The sequence below is a fragment of the Haemaphysalis longicornis genome, unplaced genomic scaffold (genome assembly GCF_048455015.1).
Source record: "Haemaphysalis longicornis isolate Haplotype H1 unplaced genomic scaffold, Haemaphysalis longicornis Haplotype H1 scaffold_10, whole genome shotgun sequence".
NCBI classification, from domain to species: domain Eukaryota; kingdom Metazoa; phylum Arthropoda; class Arachnida; order Ixodida; family Ixodidae; genus Haemaphysalis; species Haemaphysalis longicornis.
The window spans coordinates 70458917-70468935 of record NW_027526204.1 but is presented as its reverse complement, the minus strand read 5'-3'; positions in this window follow the sequence as shown (position 1 = coordinate 70468935).

The window sequence follows — 10019 nt, the reverse complement described above, 5'->3', positions numbered from 1 at the left end:
AGGGCCTCATTGCGCAGAAAAGACGGCGGCGGCGTCGACCGTGCCAGAAGGGTTAGGTTAGGTATAACTTTATTGTTGCCTGCAAAACGACGGTTTCTACTCGCCGCGACGCGGGCCTGGCATCGACCTAGGGTTTGCTGTTACTCTGCACAGCGCCAACGCACCCCGTTGCCGGGTCGCCTGGTCTGTGTTTTTCGAGCGCACCCCGGGCCTGCTGGACGGCCCAAAGTTGAACGTCCTTGTCGTTACTGCGCACTGCTTCTTGGAGTTTCGGCGGACAGCTTTGTGTTCTGTCCTCCGGACGGAGACAGGCGGGGGACATATGAGGCAATAGGCTCTCTATAACGGCTATGACGACGCGAAATTAGGAAGGAATAGCAGCGACATTTCTAACAGCAGTGCACATTTTTTTCCACAAACACCTGTAGGCGCGATATACAAACACGGTAATTTAACATATTGCATCCCAACAAAAGAGCCGGGCTTGTACCCATCTTCAAACGGAATACTATCGCTTCCCTAAACAACTGAGAGTTTTAGCTGACAGTCTTCGACGGTCCGCTCCGGACCGGCGGCCCGCTCAGCGCAACCGGAGCCAATGCCGGTAGCGGCAAAGCGCGCCACGCATGCGCAAGAGCGCTTCCGCTTGCTATCGGAGCGGAGCCGACCGTGTAAAACGGTCAGCTAAAGCTCATTGATGCCTTCAGGGGCAATATTCTCGTGTTTTGTCCGTTTTGTGTTCGTTTCAAAAGTGTCCGTTTTAAGCAAGCCCTGATTGGCTAAAAGCGAACGCCCAGATGTGACGCCATGCAAGCACGGCGGACTATGAGCCGCCAGAGTTACTTGCTACGTCGAAGAGCTGCTTCTCGGAGCAGACGATTTTTCGTCTGCTTGCATGGTTCGCCTTGCATGGTTCGCTGGCGGAGCAATAAGCACATAAAATACAGTTTCAAATAGGTTTAGTCGTTTAAAATGTGTTTACAAGGACAGTTGCGCAAACGTCAACCCAAAGCCCGCCTACAACTGAAAGTACGTCACAACGAAACGGACGCAAAACGGACGTTTCTAAAACAGACAAACACGAGAATACCGGCCCTTATTTAATTACTCATGCCTTTTTGCCAGCTCCTGGTCGCGCCGGGCTATCTTATCTGTGTTTAAAGGGGCACTGACACAAAAAATTTGCATCTTGTTTTTTTTGTTGCGATAAGTAGCTAGTGACCTACTTATAACCTGTACAAACCTCATTTGCTTCAGCGTGCGACTGTTGTTTAATTAGAGGCATTTTAAATGCGGCCAGTCGCAGTTTCGGTTTCAGCGAGTGCCGCGAAACGATGGATTTGTGGATTTTGTGTGCACAAAGCTGACCACGTGACCGTCGGAGGGATATCACAGAGCAGAGCCACCGTAGCACTGTCGAATCCGCATCGACGGCAGTTTCTGCGAATGCCCCCACGTACTGATCTCGTGAGGCGCTTAATTAAAAAGCGACCGTGGATGTGACGCAGGCGCTGCGAGTGCAAATACTACCGCGGCTAAAGAACGACGCGCGACGCTCGAGACGGTGGGTGGCAAGACGCGCGCTGGGAGCAGCCGGCCGGTCTGCCTACAGGTCCGCCTACAGATGTGTTCGGCTTAGCACTGCGGCGGATATTCGAGTGCCGCTCTCGTAAGCGGTGCAGATGACAATTTTTAATGCAACCCGCCATCACATCATTAACTCCTTTCTCATGTAAGCCACCATGGTCGGGACTTGGGGGCAATTTCGTGCAGCGGTAACAAGCTATCACTCGAGCTACCTGCGCCGGCCTGGGCCACTGCGCGGCCGTGGCCGCCGCCTGCACAGCGACCGTGCGGCTAGCTCAGTGGGCTTTTCGTGCCTCGGGCGCGTTTTCGCATCCAATGGTAATAAACAGTAATAGAAACAGAGTGCCTGGAATCGCTGTAGAACTTTGGTCGCGGCCAGCTGCCCCATGAGCTGACGAAATCACGGCGCCTCCGCCGCAAACGATCGGGTCGTTCGTTCTCGAGAGTAGAAGCTCCGCCCTCCGGCCCTCCGATTGGAGCGGCGAGCCGGGCGAACCGGCGTAAAACGCCGGCAGTGCGGAAGCGGCAAACACAAACTCGTGACGTATTTGGATATTGTTTATTTACACGATATCCTCGGGATGTCGATTGCGCGTGGTCTTCTGCTGGCAGGTCGGTTCAGTTTCGCACACTTTAAAATTGATTTTAAATATGTTCTAGGCTGTATTCGCCGCTGATATTTTGCAGATGATGTATATGTGTTCCCACCAATCTATCTCCGAAGTTATCTCGCCTTCAAAATTTTGTGTCAGTGCCCCTTTAAAGCGAAGCGCGTGTTTCCTCCTTTTGTGTGCCGAACCGGCAATCTTATTTGATACGCAAAGAGTGTTGCTTTGCCGCCACTATCCTAGACTGTTCTTGTTTAATAGGAAATGTTCTCGATCTAAATCGATGTTAGCACAAACGATAGCAGTAAAGATAAACACGTGCAGAGCAAACGCGGCGGCATTCGTTTCGCCGAAGATCGTCTGTGCACGACACTTTGTTGCAGCGCAAGTTCGCTCCAAGCAATTTAATTTCCTCAAGCCGTGCGTTGTCCTTGGCTACGTGACGATATCATACAAGAAAAGTTGACCAAGGTGCTTCCGTTGTATACTATTGGCACTGCGCAAAATTATTCCGGAAACTGCTGTGGCGCGAGCGCTTACAGCAGTTCCGTTAACCGAGGGTACACCATAGGGTTCCACTTACCGCGGTTTTCTGTGGGTACCGTCGATGACTGCTGCGTAGTTTCCAATGGCGAAGAAGGTGTCCCAGAAGGTGAGGGTGGCGGTATAGAAGGAGGAGGAGGAGGTGGGGGAGGCGGAGGTGGCGGAGGTGGTGGAGGTGGAGGAGGTGGCGGCGGTGGCGAAGATGGGGGAGGTGGCGGAGGTGCACGAGACGGAGAAGGCGGGGGTGGCGGGGGATGGGTTGGAGGCGGCGGCTGAACTGCATGACAAAGACAGGAAAACCTCAGTCCCAGAAGTAGCTTCATGAATTGAGGCATCTTACACGCATACTTTACCACATATTTTTTGTGCGTGCGTGTCTGTGTGCATGCGCGTGTGCTTGCGTGCGTGTGTGCGTGGCGTGTGCGAGTGCGCGTGCGTGCGTGCGTGTACGCATGTGCGCGTGTGTGTGTGCGTGTGCGCGCGTGTGCGTCCGTGTGCGAGTGTGTGCGTGTTTGTGCGCGTGTGAGTGTGTATGAGTGTGTGCGTGTGTGAGTGTGTATGAGTGTGTGTGCGTGTGCGTGTGCGTGTGCGCGTGTGCACGCATGGGCTTTCGTGTGCGCGTGTTTTTACGTCTAGTTCATTCCCGATCATGAAGGGGCGCCGCAATGCCCGTCTGTTGAAGATTACCTCCGATTTTTCGTGCTTATTTTTAACCCTGCATCTGAACAAGCTTACGGAGTATGGTTTTCGAAGCATTTCGCGCAAGCAAGCACTGGCGGGATTTACTCCCTGGTACTGTGCCCCCTGGGAATTGAAACGATTTACGCACGTCCCATTGAACCGTTACCCTATCTTCGCTTCGCAACTACGCTTTTTAAGCACGCCCACTGGTCCTAGCGTAAATACCGTTAAACCTGGACATAACGAAGTTGACAGAAATTCGCATTTTTTCGTTACATGCAGGTTTTCGTTACATGCGGATTTCGAGTTAAATCTCGCGGGAATGAAGCAGAAACGAAACCAATCCGGTAGGCATCAGTAATGCTGAACTCACGCTTGTTCGAGGATATAGTTCACACTGAAAAACTGAGTGAATTGCGCTTGCTGCTACTGCACGGAATCCCAATTGCTTTTTGATACTTTTCGGTGCCTTGACGCGTTTCAAGAATTACACTTATGCTGAAAGGGTGCCTTTCGCGAAATTCAGGCTGTTTTCTGCAGTTAAAAATGTTGAAGGGATGCTAGATGGGACACTGTACCGTAGGGCAGTGACGTCCTTCTTTCTCGCCGGCGGACACGGCATTTAAAATTTCGAGCTTTGTCTTGAAATGAGAAATTTTATCCTATCCAGGCAGCAGAAATGGTCCATGAACAAATACGACAGATATCAGGGGACAGACGCGACTACACGCCGACAGGTATAGGCCTATCACCTAACCGACACACCGCACTCACGCGTGGAAACGCACGAGAAATTGCGGTGCGGGAGGAATTCGCTAAATTAGTACATTTTGCCAGCCGATTTTTCATTAAAAGGGCAAGAAAGCTTGACTCATCAGCGTAGCAAATTCGTTTCATCCAGGTTAACCGTCGCAACTCCTTCGTTACACAGAGGTCTCAAACACGTGGGCTTCAGTGAAGCTGGAAAAGGGGAATTGACAAACGTCTTTAAATCCAGGAATTTGTCACATATAGGTTCATTACATCCAGGTTTAACTGTAGTTGCGGGGAGATCGTGTCCCCCTACCAGGCAGCATTTCTGATAAGGAACTTCCAAGTTTTTTCCTGTGGAGGTGAAACACCCTTGAGTACCCTTGACGATACCCTTGAACAGGGCTGCGTAGGTATCTTCAATTACATCATGTTTCAGTGCTTTCAACATCACGGTCGTGACCACTCAGATTTAGAAATACAGAGAAGAAAAAATTGTTTGCCCTTTCGAGTCCACTGGGTTTCCTAATTGGTGGGTCTTCCAGACGTTTGGCAGAACTGGCCTATGGCCTTCCGGACAAACACTACCATCGATAGCCGCTGCTGGAGCGTTTCATTCAGCCATTCCCTGAGAATAGAGTTTCAATATAAGTTAGGACACAGCTTTTGATTGGACGGTACGTGGCGTACCCCACATAATGGGGGAAACGTTGATACGGCCTTCCTTTGAACATGTATATGTTTCAAGTGTCAGCAGTAATCGCGTTTGCGTCAGCATTACTCTGGTTTGCTGTTTCCTGGGCATTTTCCTGCGTGGAAGAGTACATTTGCGTCTTCTGTTTTTGTATTCTTTAAGTAGTAGTTTTGGCTGGATCATGGGCTTTTCGCTTTGGCCTCCGTTGGCAGCTGCACGGAGAAGTGTTTCGCGAGCGTGCAGGTTTGCCCTTTATTTTCCTTCCAAACCGGTGTATCCCGGTGTCCAGTGAACTTTCATCATGCCATCAAAGCGCTTAAGGTCTTCCAAAGCAGTTTCGGAATTGGGCCTTGTGTCACTAGGGCGCAGACTGTCTCCCTCTCGGTGCATATGTTAGTAAAATTATGTTATATTGCGGTGCGGCCTGCTTCCCAAGCTATTGCTGAGGCCTCGGATTCGACGGAATGTCCATTGGCCTGGTTTGTTCTTTGCTGACCTGAACTGCTCGTAAATGCGCATCGGTGTAAATGTGGACCTGACGCGCGGCGCTGCTGGCTTTTTTGGCATAAAATTTGGCCCGGGTGAGTCTTTCCGCTCAATTGCATTCCTTGGACATATTTCTTGGGGCAGGTGCTGCTTGAATTTGTTTCAGCAGTTGTGGTAGCAATATAGAGAGCTCTCCGTTAGCTGGTTACATTCTCGAATAATTGTTCGCTTGGGTTCGTAGACCGCAGTACATACAATGTTCTGGTCTTTTGCAGGTAATTCGCAGTTGATCTTGTTGGTTGTGTCTGCGAACTGCCAGTGCTTCTTCGAGTGCATTGATAGTGCCTGTGTCTAGTAGCAGCTTAGTGCTGGCCTACGAAGGAATTCTAAGAATGATCTTTCGGGGCTTTCTGGAGGGGAATGTTCAATGTACTCACCTGCGTCTTACTGATATTGATGTACGGTATTTGGTACCTGAACGGAACGGAATAACCTACGCATAATGAATACCTTCTTCTGTAAACGGGAGAGTCGGAAGTGGACCTGGAGGAGCCCGAATGGGGAGCACAAAAATGAAATAGACTTCATATTATGCGATAACCCTGGCGTCGTGCAGGATGTGGAAGTGCTCGGAAGGGTAAGGTGTAGTGACCACCGTATGGTAAGATCTCGAATTAGGCTAGAGTTGAGGAGGGACCGCAACAAGCTAGTACGAAAGAAGCCGATAAATGAGCAAACAGTAAGACGTAAAGTAGAAGAATTCAGGATCGCGCTGCAGAACCGATATTCCGCCCTTAACGAGGAAGCCGAGCTTACGACACAGGAAGCCAGCGATAACCTTACACGCATTCTCACCGAGTGTGCAGTAGAAGTCGGGGGCACTATGGCTAGACAGGATACTGGTAAACTTTCACAGGAGACGAAAGATCTAATCAGGAAACGGCAAACCATGAGAATCTCCACCGCATCTGACAGAATAGAACTAGCAGAGCTCTCGAAGTTAATCAATAAGCGCAAGACAGCTGACATACGGAAGTATAATATGGAGAGGATCGAATACGCTGTAAAGAACGGAGGTAGCCTGAAAGCAGTAAAGAGACGTCTTGGCGTGGGGAAAAATCAGATGTATGCACTTAAGGATAAGCAAGGCAATGTCATCACAAATAGGGATAAAATAGTCACAGTGGCCGAGGAGTTCTATAGGGATCGGTACAGTAGCCCGGACATACAGGATAATGCCGAACGAGACAGTAGTTCAGAGGAGATAGACATCCCACCAGTAACGACTGAAGAAGTAAGGAAGGCTTTGAAAGAAATGAAAGGGGGCAAAGCACCTGGTGAGGATCAGAAAACAGCAGACCTCTTGAAGGATGGCGGAGAAATTGTACTTGAAAAACTGGCAAACCTGTATACGCAATGCCTAATGACCGCAATGGTACCGGAATCTTGGAAGAACGCGAACATCATCCTAATCCATAAGAAAGGCGACATGAAGGACTTGAAAAACTACAGGCCGATCAGCTTACTGTCAGTCGTCTACAAGGTATTTACCAAGGTAATCGCTAACCGAATCTCTGCAACCTTAGATTTCAGTCAACCTAAAGAACAAGCAGGGTTCCGTAAAGGTTATTCAACAATGGACCATATCCACACGATCAATCAGGTGATAGAGAAGTGCGCTGAGTATACTCAACCCCTATATATAGCCTTCATAGATTATGAGAAAGCATTTGACTCGGTCGAAACCCTAGCAGTCATTAAGGCATTACGGAACCAGGGGGTAGATGAGCATTATGTAAGAATACTAGAGGATATCTATAATGGGTCTACAGCTACCATCATCCTCCATAAGGAGAGCAGTAAAATACCTATAAGGAAGGGTGTCAGACAAGGAGACACAATCTCTCCAATGTTATTCACAGCATGCTTACAAGAAGTATTCAGAACGTTGGATTGGGAACAGGTGGGAGTAAGGGTTAATGGAGAATACCTCAGTAACCTCAGATTTGCTGATGACGTTGCCTTGCTAAGTAACTCGGGGGACGAATTGCAAAGCATGCTTTCCGCACTGGGCGAACAGAGTAGAGCCGTGGGCCTGAAAATTAATATGCAGAAAACTAAAGTAATCATCAATAACCTCGGGACAGCACAGCAGTTTGAGATAGATGGCGAGGCAGTGGAAGTGGTAAGCGAATATATCTACTTAGGCCAAGTTGTGACCCCAGATCCCAACCATGAGGCAGAGATAATTAGAAGGATCAGAATGGGGTGGGGTGCATATGGCAGACATTATCAGATAATGAATAGCAGCCTACCATTGTCGTTGAAGAAGAAAGTGTATGACAGCTGCATCTTACCGGTACTCACCTACGGGGCAGAAACTTGGAGGCTCACTAAGAGGGTTCAACTTAAATTGAGAACGACTCAGCGAGCAATGGAGCGGAAAATGATAGGTGTAACATTAAGGGACAAGAAGAGAGCGGAGTGGGTCAGGGAGCAAACTGGTGTTAAAGACATATTAGTAGAAATTAAGAAGAAGAAATGGACTTGGGCAGGGCATGTAATGCGAAGGCAAGATAACCGCTGGTCATTAAGGGTAACAGAGTGGATCCCTAGAGAAGGCAAGCGCTGCAGGGGGTGGCAGAAAGTTAGATGGGCAGATGAGATCAAGAAGTTTGCGGGGATAAATTGGTCACAGTTGGCACAGGACCGAGGTAATTGGAGAATAATGGGAGAGGCCTTTGCCCTGCAGTGGGCGTAGACAGGCTGGTGATGATGATGATGATGATGATGATGATGATGATGATTTGGTACCTGATTTTGGATTTTGGAGGTGATTAGTGCACACCTCAGACTAAAACGGTCGCCGCCTAGGAATACTCTTTTTGTCAGAGATTCTCCGAAACATGTGCAGCATATGTCCTCCATGTCTGATAATGTAAGTTACTGTGATGTGTCCGTCTCCGTCACTCTAGAGTGGCAAGTCATAGAACCATGATGTGCTTGCCCAGAATGATGGTGGGCCCATCGATGACACCCGAAGTTGTGGAACATTCCATCGATGACTATCGACTCGCCAGAAACTGTTTTCTCCACGGAGAATTTTCTCTCAAGTTTAATCATATCTTTATAATACATAGTGGCTTCTGTAGCGTCGATAGCCTGCTGTAGCAGTTCTTGTACGAGTCCAGGACTTCCCGTGTTTACCCATACGGTAACATCGTACGCGTACGGGGTGCGTCAGATGTGTGGCACCGATTCCGAGACCCGGTGAATCTTTAGCTTATGCAGGTTAAACAATGTCGGGAATAGAACCGAACCTTGGGATATTCCTTTCTTTGCGGGAGTGGAAATTCTTCAGATATGTGTCCAACAATACCAACCGTTAGCACTCTGCCTCGTAAAATGTTTCTGACACAATTTCAGAGTCGTATCTCAGCGGTCAGTTTTAGCGAGTTCATCTAACGTTACATCTTGACACTCGCTGTCAAAAGTTTCGTTGAGATCTGTTGATAGTATAGCTTTCACTTGGGAATCGCTGGGCTATTTAGTAATATATTCGGAAATTTTAAGCAGTGCATCCTGTGTGGAAATGTTGGATTGGTACTCCACCGCGTTGTATTGTAGAGTTCCGTTCCTTTCAAGATGACCCTGAATGCGGTACAAGGTCATACGTTCCATGATTTTGCCAGAGTTTGAGGTTAATTGATAGGTCGTAAATTTTTGACTCGCATTGGCTTTCCTAGCTTAGGAATACAAACCATGTTGCTAACCTTCCATTTCTTCGCCACAGGTTGTCGTCCCAGCCACATACTGATGATGATGGTTGGTGTTTCATGGCGCAAGGCCAACGAGGGCAAAGAGCGCCAGCCACCTACTGTAAATTTCAAAAGTACCGACGCAACTTCCTCGGCTAGGTCCCTCAGAAGAGCCGTGGTTATAGCGTCCGGACCCGATGGCTTGTTTCCTTTTATCTCACCTGTTAATAATCTAACTTAATGCCGTCTTCATTAATCTTAATAGGTCCTAATTACACCTTAATAATCATTACCATTAGTCCTTATCCAGCCACTAATACATTTTACTCCACGTTTATCCCCCCTTACAAATGTGTGTCATCAATCCCCAATCAATCCTCAACTTTGGTAGTCTTTTATAGACGGTTAGCATGCTTTGGTTCGCTTCTGGCGCTTCTGGGGTCACGTGAATTTTTGTTCGTGTCGATTCCGGGATCCCTCAAGGTAACCTTCCAATGAAACACAATTAAGTCTTTGGCGTTGATAACGCGGCACAAAAAAAATTAAAGAGCGCATGGATTCCACACGTTATTCTACTGAATTAACGATCACTGTCCCCAATGTGGACAGAGATTGTCACCCGATCATTTTCTGAGTAATGCGAAGATTGTGTGTGGGATTGCATGCGAACGAGTTTCTTCAAAATGTGCATGAGCCCGTATACATTTGTTTTCCCACTGTCGAGGACGAACCATTTTATCTATTGAATGCTCCGATGATAGAATGTTCCGGCGACGAATGCTCTGCGAAGCGACGGCGTCGAGAAGAGGCGAGAATGAAAGACAGCCCGCGCATGCGCGCGGACCGCACGAAGCGGTATCAGCCGCGTGTCGTCTGTTACAGCGCGTAGCTGCTACTTGCGAGCATACAGTT